A 13621-nucleotide genomic window follows, 5' to 3' on the forward strand; every position below is an offset into this window, starting at 1 on the left:
CTGGGGAGGGGACAGCGTACACGCGGGGGACACTGGGGAGGGGACAGCGTACACGCGGGGGACACTGGGGAGGGGACAGCGTACACGCGGGGGACACTGGGGAGGGGACAGCGTACACGCGGGGGACACTGGGGAGGGGACAGCGTACACGCGGGGGACACTGGGGAGGGGACAGCGTACACGCGGGGGACACTGGGGAGGGGACAGCGTATACACATGGGGGCACTGGGGGGGCAGGGTACATACAGGGACAGTGACGGGGGAAAGGGTATGCACAGGGATAGTGGTGTGGGGGACATGGTGCACACAGGGATAGTGGGGATGGGGGACAGGGTACATACAGGGACAGTGGGGGGATGGATTTACCTGGGTGCAGCTGCTCCTCTGATGGCCCGAGTGGCTGCTTTCTGTCTTCCGGGTGGCGGAGGCAACTCAAAGTCAGGGCTTTACCAGACTGTTAGGGCTGCAGGCTGTGGAAGCGGCTGAACCTGGTTCCCGACGAGTCCCGGCGGCAGCATGGGGAGGACAGAGTCTGGGTGTAGGAAATATAATAATAATAATTATTACAATAACATACACACGGGGGGGGGGGGGGCACAGCGTACACACGGGGGGGCACAGCGTACACACGGGGGGGCACAGCGTACACACGGGGAGGGGGGCACAGCGTACACACGGGGAGGGGGCACAGCGTACACACGGGGAGGGGGGCACAGCGTACACACGGGGAGGGGGGCACAGCGTACACACGGGGAGGGGGGCACAGCGTACACACGGGGAGGGGGGCACAGCGTACACACGGGGAGGGGGGCACAGCGTACACAGGAGGGGGGCACAGCGTACACACGGGGGGGGGCACAGCGTACACACGGGGGGGGCACAGCGTACACACGGGGGGGGCACAGCGTACACACGGGGGGGAGCCCACAGCGTACACACGGGGGGGAGCCCACAGCGTACACACGGGGGGGGAGCCCACAGCGTACACACGGGGGGAGCCCACAGCGTACACACGGGGGGAGCCCACAGCGTACACACGGGGGGGAGCCCACAGCGTACACAAGGGGGTGGGCACAGCATACACACGGGGGTGGGCACAGCATACACACGGGAGGTGGGCACAGCGTACACACGGGAGGTGGGCACAGCGTACACACGGGAGGTGGGCACAGCGTACACACGGGGAGGCACTGAGGGGGGACAGCTTAGACATGGGGGGATGCACTAAGGGGGCACAGGGTACACATGGGGGGCACTGAGGGTGGACAGAGTACACGCGGTGGGCACTGAGGGGGGACAGCGTACACACGGTGGGCAATGAGGGTGGACAGCGTACACACGGGCGGGCACTGGGGGGACAGCGTACACACAGGCGGGCACTGGGGGGACAGCGTACACACAGGCGGCACTGGGGGGACAGCGTACACACAGGCGGGCACTCGGGGGACAGCGTACACACAGGCGGGCACTGGGGGGACAGCGTACACACAGGCGGGCACTGGGGGGGACAGCGTACACACGGGCGGGCACTGGAGGGGACAGCGTACACACGGGGGGGCACTGGAGGGGACAGCGTACACACGGGGGGCACTGGAGGGGACAGCGTACACACGGGGGGGCACTGGAGGGGACAGCGTACACACGGGGGCACAGCGTACACAAATGGGGGTGCACAGTGGGGGACGACAGCGTACACATGGGGGCACTGGGGGGGACCACAACGTACACACGGGGCACTGGGGGGGACAGCGCACACACGGGAGCACTGGGAGGACTCCATACACATGGGGGGCACTGGGGGAGGGACAGCGTATACACATGGGGGCACTGGGGGAGGGACAGCGTACACACACATGGGGGCACTGGGGGGGACAGCATACACACACAGGGGCAACAGCATACACATAGGGGGCATTGGGTGGGCAGTGTACACATGGGGGGCACTGGGGGGGCAGCATACACACGGAAGCACTGGGGGGGGCAGCATACACACGGGGGGGCACAGCGTACACACGGGCGGGCACTGGGGGGGACAGCGTACACACGGGCGGGCACTGCGGGGTCAGCATACACACGGGCGGGCACAGCGTACACAAATGGGGGGGCACAGTGTACACATGGGGGCACTATGGGGGATGACAGCGTACACATGGGGGCACTGGGGGGTGGACCACATTGTACACACGGGGGGCACTGGAAGGGGGACAGCGTACTCACGGGGGGCAGCGTACACACGGGGGCACTGGGGGGACTGCGTACTCACAGGGGGCACTGGGGGAAGGACTGCATACATATGGGGGCACCGGGGGAGGGACAGTGTATACACACGGGGGCACTGGGGGGGACAGCATACACACACAGGGGCGGCAGTGCGTACACGCGGGGGACACTGGGGAGGGGACAGCGTACACGCGGGGGACACTGGGGAGGGGACAGCGTACACGCGGGGGACACTGGGGAGGGGACAGCGTACACGCGGGGGACACTGGGGAGGGGACAGCGTACACGCGGGGGACACTGGGGAGGGGACAGCGTACACGCGGGGGACACTGGGGAGGGGACAGCGTACACGCGGGGGACACTGGGAAGGGGACAGCGTACACGCGGGGGACACTGGGGAGGGGACAGCGTACACGCGGGGAGCACTGGGGAGGGGACAGCGTACACGCGGGGAGCACTGGGGGGGGGGGGACAGCGTACACACGGAGCGCACTGGGGGGGTGACAGGGTACATACAGGGATAGTAGGGGGGACAGGGTATGCACAGGGATAGTGGTGTGGGGGACAGTTGGGGGGACAGGGTACACACAGGGACAGTGGGGGGATGGATTTACCTGGGTGCAGCTGCTCCCCTGATGGCCCAGGTGGCTGCTTTCTGTCTTCCGGGTGGCGGAGGCAACTCAAGGCCGGGGCTTCACCAGACTGTTAGGCCGCAGGCTGTGGAAGCGCCTGAACCTGGTCCCGACGAGTCCTGGCGGCAGCATGGGGAGGACAGAGTCTAGGCAGGAAATATAATAATAATTACAATACACGCGGGGGGGGGGCACAGCTTACACGCGGGGGGACAATGGGGACAACGTACACACGGGGCACTGGGGGGAGCACAGCGTACACACGGGGGCACTGGGGGGGACAGCGTTCACACGGGGGCACTGCGGGGGTGGGACAGCGTACACACGGGGGCACTGCGGGGGGCAACAGCGTACACACGGGGGCACTGTACACACAGAATCACTGGGGGGGCAGCATACACACGGGGGCACTGGGGGGGACAGCGCACACACACGGGGACACTGGGGGGGCAGCTCAAACACGGAGGGGGGCACAGTGTACACACGGGGCGCGCACAGCGTACACACGGGGGCGCACACAGCACACACACGGGGGGCGCTCGCACAGCACACACACGGAGGGGGGTCACAGCACACACACGGAGGGGGGTCACAGCACACACACGGAGGGGGGTCACAGCACACACACGGAGGGGGGTCACAGCACACACACGGAGGGGGGTCACAGCACACACACGGAGGGGGGTCACAGCACACACACGGAGGGGGGTCACAGCACACACACGGAGGGGGGTCACAGCACACACACGGAGGGGGGTCACAGCACACACACGGGGGGGTCACAGCGTACATATATATATATATATATATATATGTATAAAACTGCCTCATGTCAGCTCTACCTCATGTCAGCACAAAGGGGACAGCGTACACACGGGGGGGCACTGGAGGGGACAGCGTACACACGGGGGGGCACTGGAGGGGACAGCGTACACACGGGGGCACAGCGTACACATGGGGGCACTGGGGGGGACCACAACGTACACACGGAGCACTGGGGGGGGACAGCGCACACACGGGAGCACTGGGAGGACTCCATACACATGGGGGGCACTGGGGGAGGGACAGCGTATACACATGGGGGCACTGGGGGAGGGACAGCGTACACACACATGGGGGCACTGGGGGGGACAGCATACACACACAGGGGCAACAGCATACACATAGGGGGCATTGGGGGGGGCAGTGTACACATGGGGGGCACTGGGGGGGCAGCATACACACGGAAGCACTGGGGGGGGCAGCATACACACGGGGGGGCACAGCGTAGACACGGGCGGGCACTGGGGGGGACAGCGTACACACGGGCGGGCACTGGGGGGTCAGCATACACACGGGCGGGCACAGCGTACACAAATGGGGGGGCACAGTGTACACACGGGGGCACTATGGGGGATGACAGCGTACACATGGGGGCACTGGGGGGTGGACCACATTGTACACACGGGGGGCACTGGAAGGGGGACAGCGTACTCACGGGGGGCAATGGGATGGGGACAGCGTACACACGGGGGGCACTGGGATGGGGACAGCATACACAAACATGGGCGGCAGTGTACACACGCGGGGGACACTGGGGAGGGGACAGCGTACACGCGGGGGACACTGGGGAGGGGACAGTGTACACGCGGGGGACACTGGGGAGGGGACAGCGTACACGCGGGGGACACTGGGAAGGGGACAGCGTACACGCGGGGGACACTGGGAAGGGGACAGCGTACACGCGGGGGACACTGGGGAGGGGACAGCGTACACGCGGGGGACACTGGGGAGGGGACAGCGTACACGCGGGGGGGCACAGTGTACACACGGGGGCACTATGGGGGATGACAGCGTACACATGGGGGCACTGGGGGGTGGACCACATTGTACACACGGGGGGCACTGGAAGGGGGACAGCGTACTCACGGGGGGCACTGGGATGGGGACAGCGTACACACGGGGGGCACTGGGATGGGGACAGCATACACACACATGGGCGGCAGTGTACACACGCGGGGGACACTGGGGAGGGGACAGCGTACACGCGGGGGACACTGGGGAGGGGACAGCGTACACGCGGGGGACACTGGGGAGGGGACAGCGTACACGCGGGGGACACTGGGGAGGGGACAGCGTACACGCGGGGGACACTGGGGAGGGGACAGCGTACACGCGGGGGACACTGGGGAGGGGACAGCGTACACGCGGGGGACACTGGGGAGGGGACAGCGTACACGCGGGGGACACTGGGGAGGGGACAGCGTACACGCGGGGGACACTGGGGAGGGGACAGCGTACACGCGGGGGACACTGGGGAGGGGACAGCGTACACGCGGGGGACACTGGGGAGGGGACAGCGTACACGCGGGGGACACTGGGGAGGGGACAGCGTACACGCGGGGGACACTGGGGAGGGGACAGCGTACACGCGGGGGACACTGGGGAGGGGACAGCGTACACGCGGGGGACACTGGGGGGGGGGGACAGCGTACACGCGGGGGACACTGGGGGGGGGGACAGCGTACACACGGAGCGCACAGGGGGGGGACAGGGTACATACAGGGATAGTAGGGGGGACAGGGTATGCACAGGGATAGTGGTGTGGGGGACAGTTGGGGGGACAGGGTACACACAGGGACAGTGGGGGGATGGATTTACCTGGGTGCAGCTGCTCCCCTGATGGCCCAGGTGGCTGCTTTCTGTCTTCCGGGTGGCGGAGGCAACTCAAGGCCGGGGCTTCACCAGACTGTTAGGCCGCAGGCTGTGGAAGCGCCTGAACCTGGTCCCGACGAGTCCTGGCGGCAGCATGGGGAGGACAGAGTCTAGGCAGGAAATATAATAATAATTACAATACACGCGGGGGGGGGCACAGCTTACACGCGGGGGGACAATGGGGACAACGTACACACGGGGGCACTGGGGGGAGCACAGCGTACACACGGGGGCACTGGGGGGGACAGCGTTCACACGGGGGCACTGCGGGGGTGGGACAGCGTACACACGGGGGCACTGTACACACAGAATCACTGGGGGGGCAGCATACACACGGGGGCACTGGGGGGGACAGCGCACACACACGGGGACACTGGGGGGGCAGCTCAAACACGGAGGGGGGCACAGCGTACACACGGGGGCGCGCACAGCACACACACGGGGGGCGCGCACAGCACACACACGGGGGGCGCGCACAGCACACACACGGGGGGCGCGCACAGCACACACACGGAGGGGGGTCACAGCACACACACGGAGGGGGGTCACAGCACACACACGGAGGGGGGTCACAGCACACACACGGAGGGGGGTCACAGCACACACACGGAGGGGGGTCACAGCACACACACGGAGGGGGGTCACAGCACACACACGGAGGGGGGTCACAGCACACACACGGAGGGGGGTCACAGCACACACACGGAGGGGGGTCACAGCACACACACGGAGGGGGGTCACAGCACACACACGGAGGGGGGTCACAGCACACACACGGAGGGGGGTCACAGCACACACACGGAGGGGGGTCACAGCACACACACGGAGGGGGGTCACAGCACACACACGGAGGGGGGTCACAGCACACACACGGAGGGGGGTCACAGCACACACACGGAGGGGGGTCACAGCACACACACGGAGGGGGGTCACAGCACACACACGGAGGGGGGTCACAGCACACACACGGAGGGGGGTCACAGCACACACACGGAGGGGGGTCACAGCACACACACGGAGGGGGGTCACAGCACACACACGGAGGGGGGAAACAGCACACACACGGAGGGGGGTCACAGCACACACACGGAGGGGGGTCACAGCACACACACGGAGGGGGGGTCACAGCACACACACGGGGGGGTCACAGCACACACACGGAGGGGGGTCACAGCGTACATATATGTATAAAACTGCCTCATGTCAGCTCTACCTCATGTCAGCACCAACACACAATACCTATTTACCCTCGGGACCTACACACACACAGGCACTCACAGTCGATTCCCTCACTTTATAATCACATGCAGGCACATCCCCACACTCTGTTCCCCCAGTCCCTGCACACACAGTGACACACATGGGGCGAAATGTAATAGGGTGCGATTTTTAGACTAAAAAAAAATCGCACCAAATCGCACCTTTAAAAATCGCATTTTTTGCCGCGAATTCGCATATGTAATGAGATGCGAATTAGCGGCAAAAAATGCGATTTGCCGCGATTTCGGGCGATTTTTAGTCATGAAAATGTGCGCATTTTTAGTCATGAAAATGTGCGCATTTTCATAAATGCGATTTTGTGCAAAAAAAAAAAGTTAAAAAAAAAACGGCGTGGGGTCCCCCCTCCTAAGCATAACCAGCCCCGGGCTCATTGAGCCGGACCTGGTTCCAAAAATACGGGGGGACAAAAAGCATAGGGGTCCCCCGTATTTCTGAAACCAGCCCCGGACTCTTGGACCGGTCCTGGTTCCAAAAATACGGGGGACAAAAAATCTGGGGGTCCCCCGTATTTTGAAACCAGCACCGGGCTCCAACAGCCCGCGGTGTCATGCCACAGCCGGGGGACACTTTTTATACAAGGTCCCCCGGCCAAAACATGAGCACCGTGGCTGGTCAGCCTTGGACGGGGTACCTGGAGGAGTGGGGACCCCCCCAATAACATGGCCGTGACGTCATCAAACCTCCTTTCCACGAAGGGAATCTAGCTGCTACCGTGTGACTGCACTCACCACCTGTAGTCCTCTCTTGGGTCCTCCTATGCCCAGACCTGCAAATAACTACCTGTCTGCCCGGTTCCTGTGCCCCATGTTTGCGTGTCATTATGCCATCAGCCATCTGCATTAGCTGGGCATGTATGTGTATGAAGTATACTATATATTCATATTCAGTGCTCGAAGTTGAAATTTTAAAGTGGGGGTATGGCAAAATAAAGGTAGAAATTATGCGCGCGCGCTCCAGAAAAGGGGACGTGGCCAATTTAAAAAGGGCATGGTCAATCAAAGGGGGCGCTGTCCATCAAAGGGGGACGCGGTCCATCAAAGGCTACGGCAGGTGAATGAGGAGATGACAGCATGGTCGAGTGCAGGGAGAGGGGAGTGGCTGGCTGGGCCGTGGCAGGGAGGGTAAGGAGCACACAGTTACTTACTGTGTGACTCTAACAAGGCAATCCAGCTCCTTGTTAGGGGCAGATTCAAGTCCAGGGCAGGAGGGAAGACAGCGCAGCCAGCGGGACTGGAGGAGTGTTGTGCGGTGCCACAGCGTAAAGCGCAGCGTAGACTAGCGGGCTACAGCAGGTGAATGAGGAGATGGCGGCATAGTGGCAGCATGGCGAGTGCAGGGAGAAGGAGAGGGGAGCGGCTGGCTGGACGGCAGCAGGGAAGGTAAGGAGCGCACAGTTACTTACTGTGACTGTGGGGTGAATTTATGAAGCTTGGAGAAGTGTTATGAGCAAGGTGATAATGGTTCAGCCAATCAGCTCTTACCTGTCAATTTACATATTGTAGCTGATTGTCTGAACCATTATCACCTTGCTCATAACGTTCTTTATGGGGATAGATAACACTTCTCCAAGCTTCATAAATTCACCCCTGTGACTCTAATAAAGCAATCCAGCGGCGGAGGACAAGCCCAGAGGCGGACTGGAGAGCCACCTCACGGGTCATTGCTGATGAAGACCGCAGCGCTGCAGGCAGGCAGCACACACGGGAGAGCCGGGCACGTGACTGACCAGTGTCGCAAATCCCAGGAGGGGAGGCAAGCTGCTAATCAGAGGCTTGTCAGTTCAGCAGAATGGCCAATCCCCTGCCTCCTGCAGTACAGATATCCCCTGAAAACTGATTAGTGCAGGGCTTGATACATTTATTTAAAATCTAGAAGCCAGGATGAAAATTTAGGAGCCAGATAAAATAATAAGAGGGAAAGTTGCACGTGCCATAGTGATCATTACATGTTCTTCCAAACACTAGAATGCAATTACATATAATACCACACCCAGTATTGGTTATTACATATTATCCCATTATCCATATTATAAGTGGAGCTTACCTAGATACTCATTGCTATGAGTTTTGATGCTTGATGCCAGGGGTAACATGCTCTTTCCCAGGGGTTGCATGCTGGAAGTCATGCAGCCCCACTAGTCCAGCAGCAAGAAGTGGTGGCACTGGTGGGGCTCAACAGTGCCCCCGGACAAGTGGAGGTGCGGCTGCAGGGCCGGGAGAAAGACCTGCATCCCGATGGGGGCTTTTGGCAGGTGGTGGAGGGGGCTAAGCCCCTGCATGAGAAGTAGGAAGCAACTAGTCTGACAGGAGGGGGAGACAGGGGTCAGGCACTGCAGGCCGCTGGTGTGACAGGAGGGGGAGACTGTGCCGGCAGCGCTACCGCTGCTCTGACCGGATGGGAAGGCGGGGGTCAGGAAATGCGGGCCGCATAGTGTTCACTCTAGGATTTTTTTAGGGCAGGGTGTTAACCCCCCATCACCAAGCAGGGCACATTATTCAAACACCACCCCCCACCCTCAACTATGGGCACATAGATATAAAATGTATCCTATACAATGGGCCACTATATATATTGGGCTCGCTCACCAACATTGGAGACAGTCTCTCCCCAAGAGTCCTCAATGCTGTGTCTCCTGCCTCTGCCGTTTACCTCGCCGCTGCATAAATAAAAGGCCCCCCTCTCAGAAGATACATACAGCGGTAGAGCAGGCCGCCTGTGACTGCGCAGCTCCACGCGTAGTGTCGGCCATCGTCCAGCCCCAGCACACATTGCGCATGATGTAATAAGTGGAGTGGCGTCTTGAGATCCCAGCCAGCCGCTCATTACACATGCTTGGGGGAGGAGCTGCCTGCATCCACAGAGCAGGCAGCGCAGCGGCTCTGTATTCACTGCTGCTGCTGCTGTTCTACTCTGGCAGCGATACTGGAGGAGGAGACACTCGGCGGCTCTGTGTCCGCAGAGACAGGTCGGACAGGCTGCTGCTTCTGCAGCAGCAGCTTTCAGCACCTTGGTTGCTGACTGTGAGGAGTGTGAGCGGCATGTTATCACGGAAGGGAGGAGCGGAGGGGGGCAGGGTGCGTTTAGAAGGACAACAGGGCGGCTGGTGAGCGGCATGTTATCACGGAAGGGAGGAGCGGAGGGGGGCAGGGTGCGTTTAGAAGGACAACAGGGCGGCTGGTGTGACAGGAGGGGGCGGGGGACGGGTCAGGCACTGTGGGCGCTGGTGCGACGGGAGGGGGAGACTGTACCCGGCCGCGCTGCTGCTGCTTTGACAGGAGGTGGAGGCGGGGTCAGGAACTGCGGCGGCTGGTGTGAAAGGTGGTGGAGACTGTGCACGGCCGCGATGCCGCACTAGTGTGACCAGTGGTGTAGCTAGCTGCCACGGCGCCCGGATCAAGGGCATGTTTTGTGCCCCCCCCCAATTTGTAGTAGGTGAGGCTCCTGCGCAGTGAAAAGGGGCGTGGTCTAACATTATACCACACACCATAAAGCTCATTGCACATTTTAGCGAACTTTGTAATACCATTACACATAAAGCCACATGCTCTAATGCCAATTACACATAAGGCCACACATGATGCCCATTGCATGCCATATAACAAACCGTAATTTAGGCTCCTAAACATCAGTTGATAGCTGTACATGTTTTAATACAGGCTTTTGAAAATATCTGCCAAGTGCTGCTGCTTGATTACTACTTTTCACATATCAAATAATACCAGAGGGAATGTCTGTGAGTGTGACATGATGACATCACATGCAGTACACATGACACAGAAGGAAGCAAAGCCCAATTAAAGCTCCAGGAAGCACAGACAGGCAGTCCTTAAGGGCTAAATACACACAGCATGCATACGCATCATACATACACAACAGAAACACATACCTCCCAACTGTCCCGCTTACCGCGGGAACGTCCCGATATTCGGGGACGTTCCCACGTCCCGCCCGGGGCCGCCATTGTCCCGCGGTGGGGGGGGGACAGTTGGGAGCCCCCCCAGCCTGCCGTGAAAAGACGCTGTGCGCATGCGCACAGCGTCTTATTCAGCGCCTACGAGCGGCGAAAACGGGGGCGTGGCCGGAGATCGCGTCGTCCCGCGAGGCCACGCCCCCTTTTCTCGGGGACGCGCCCCCTTTTCGGGAGCGTCCCGACCTCCCAGAAGTTGGGAGGTATGGAAACAGCATATATTACATACACAACACACAGCATACATACACACCCATACAAACACACACATACAGTACACACTCTGCATACATACATACATACACACACACAAAGCACTGCATATATACAAACAATACACACACATACACACTGCATATATATATATATATATATAACATGTCTGTCTCCCTTCCCCCCTGTGATAATATACAGTCCCACTGATTGTGCTGTGTAGCACTCTCACCATCGGCCACACAGGTCATTCAAGACACCAGCCCCTTCCTCTGGTGATGGGGCTCTGCTGGGAGCGCTGCTGGTGCTGTAGGAGGCCCGGGCCGGCAGCTTTGGGAGAGGGGGTGGCGGTTTACCTTTCCTCAGCCCTCAGTAGGTTGTCGGATACTGCTGGTAGCTTGCGCTGGGGGGGTAGAAGGGGGTGTCTGGCAGCAGGCAGAGATGAGAGTATGGGGCAGAGAATCTGCCCACGCGCTCTCCCGGCTCTCAGTCACGGTGCAGGAAAGTGCAGGGCTGGCGGCGCCCTGCATGTCACCCGGGCCCCGGCACAGCGGTGAGTGGGCGGGGGAGCAGGCAGGGCTGGCGGCGTCCTGCTTGTCACCCGGCACATGGTGAGCGGGGAGGCGGAAGCGGCTGGGGGAGCAGGCAGGGCTGGCAGGTGATGCAGGCACGGCTCCGGCGCCCTTTCATCTTCCTGCGCCCGGAGCTGGTGCTCCGACAGCGCCGCCCTCGCTACCCCCCTGAGTGTGACAGGAGGGGGAGACGGGGATCGGGCACCATGTTGCTGCTGCTCTGATAGAGAGGGAGGCGGGGTCGCTGCAGGCGCTGGGGAGACAGGTGTCACCGCTGATATGACCAGACCATTAGTGTTAAAAAAAAAAGACATTTCCGGGACAGTGGAGGAAAGGTGACGGTATGACATACCGTCCCATACCGCCCCACTTCGACCACTGTTCATATTGATATATAAGAAACTGTGAATATCGCTTCACAGTCGGCCATCTTGGTACACCCAAGTGAAGCTCATCAGTGTACTGCTCCCCCTGCTGGTGGCATTGTGCGCATGCGCAACAAGTTGGCGCTCCTATCTTTATAATGGGGGACGTTTCACTAAATTATAAAAAAACTGTACCTATCTGAAAATCCTCAACCCCAAAAGGCACTCCACTGGGACAATATCTACCTAATAAAACAAATCCCAAGTCTCAATTGTTCCCCTACCCCGAGTTATGCCTTCCCAAAAAACCCCTCATAGACTAACATGGGTGACAAAGTGTCATTTCTGAAGTCTCAGAAAAAAACTGTCAGTTGGAAGTTTAGATCGCTCCCAATTGCTCATTTTTTAATATTTCGCCCTGAAATTTGGCACGCAGCACCGGTTGACGATTCTACACGTACCTGCCAAATTTCAGCTCAGTACGCCCAGTCACTTTTGAGGTGCAGTCCCTCAAACACCATGCCCCCATCCGAAAAGTTCCCTATGGGAAAAATCCGTTTGTTGGATTCAGCCTTAATATAAGGGCACTACCGTGCCCTTATAATATATATATATATAGATACAAAACAAATATAGGTGCGCTGACACTATTAAGTCCGTTCAGTCCAAGGAAACAAGTTCTTTGGATGTATAATCCACACCAGTCCAAATGAATTTTTACTAGGTGCAGCTCCCCTCTGAATGTCCCGATTCCCACGGGACTCCAAACGTAAACTCCACCTAAAACAAACAGAGGGGGCGCTTCATGGTGTAATATCGTTTTAATAAAAACGTGGAAATCACTTTAAAAACTTTTCTCCCACGGAGAAGATAAAGCCCGTACCGAAGTAATCATCCGGTGTGGGCTGAATACCACAAGATATGTAAAACAATCCACTGGTTCAATACTGCATGCCCAGAATTTTAAACGTGTCACTCACGGTACCACTCGGCAAGACGCCGGCGCCTCAGCGTCTCAGCAGCGGGGCTTCCAAACAGCGTGAACACAGCGGACTCACAGATGCGTTACACAGACCACGCCCCTACGCGTTTCGTCGATGGACTTCGTCAGTGGGGTGGTCTGCGTGACACCGCATCAAACATTTATACCATTATACAGGTGCTATAATTAGAGCTTCCCAGCTTCTCATGAACCGGGCGCATCCACCTGCTCTCTATCTGCGGGTGTGACCAGTACTCAGATCAGCAATAGTGGTAGCTCCCATAAAATAGAGAAATAGGTGATATATATATATAGGCATCTATTATATATATCAGGAGGCAGACAAAGTCCACAAGTGACAAAACGCGTTGACGGCGTGTGTGTGCAGTGACGCTGGAAGCCCGGTGGTCTGGTCTGTCGATCCTGGTGACAACGTGCTGCTGCTCCCCACCAAGAGAGAGAGTCGGCCTGCTGCTAGCCCGGGTGCCGGTTACCGCTGTGGATGCACTGGTGGCAATGAATATGTTCATATTTTAAAACTTAAGTGTACGTGAGCTTGTTATTTTTAGTAAAAGTGTTGTTATACTATACTCACGGTGTGCGCCTCCTCCATTTCTTTTCCACAAATATATATATATATATATATATATATATATATATATATATATATATACTATATATACACACACACACAC

At 59.1% G+C, this 13621-nt stretch overlaps 1 long non-coding RNA gene across 1 annotated transcript in view; it reads right to left on the bottom strand.

Annotated features, from left to right (window-relative positions):
- LOC146006974 (uncharacterized) overlaps nt 1–2994 on the bottom strand; it is a 440234-nt gene extending 437240 nt beyond the window's left edge. Inside the window, exons 1-2 of the long non-coding RNA XR_014444153.1 lie at nt 2835–2994; nt 367–532 (exon numbers count right to left, since the gene is read on the bottom strand). This is a non-coding gene — a long non-coding RNA (uncharacterized LOC146006974). The remainder of the gene's footprint in view (nt 1–366; nt 533–2834) is intronic.
- Between the last annotated feature and the right edge of the window lie 10627 nt (nt 2995–13621).

This window comes from Crinia signifera, chromosome 6 (assembly GCF_055691185.1).
Source record: "Crinia signifera chromosome 6, ASM5569118v1, whole genome shotgun sequence".
In the NCBI taxonomy this organism is placed as follows: Eukaryota; Metazoa; Chordata; class Amphibia; order Anura; family Myobatrachidae; genus Crinia; species Crinia signifera.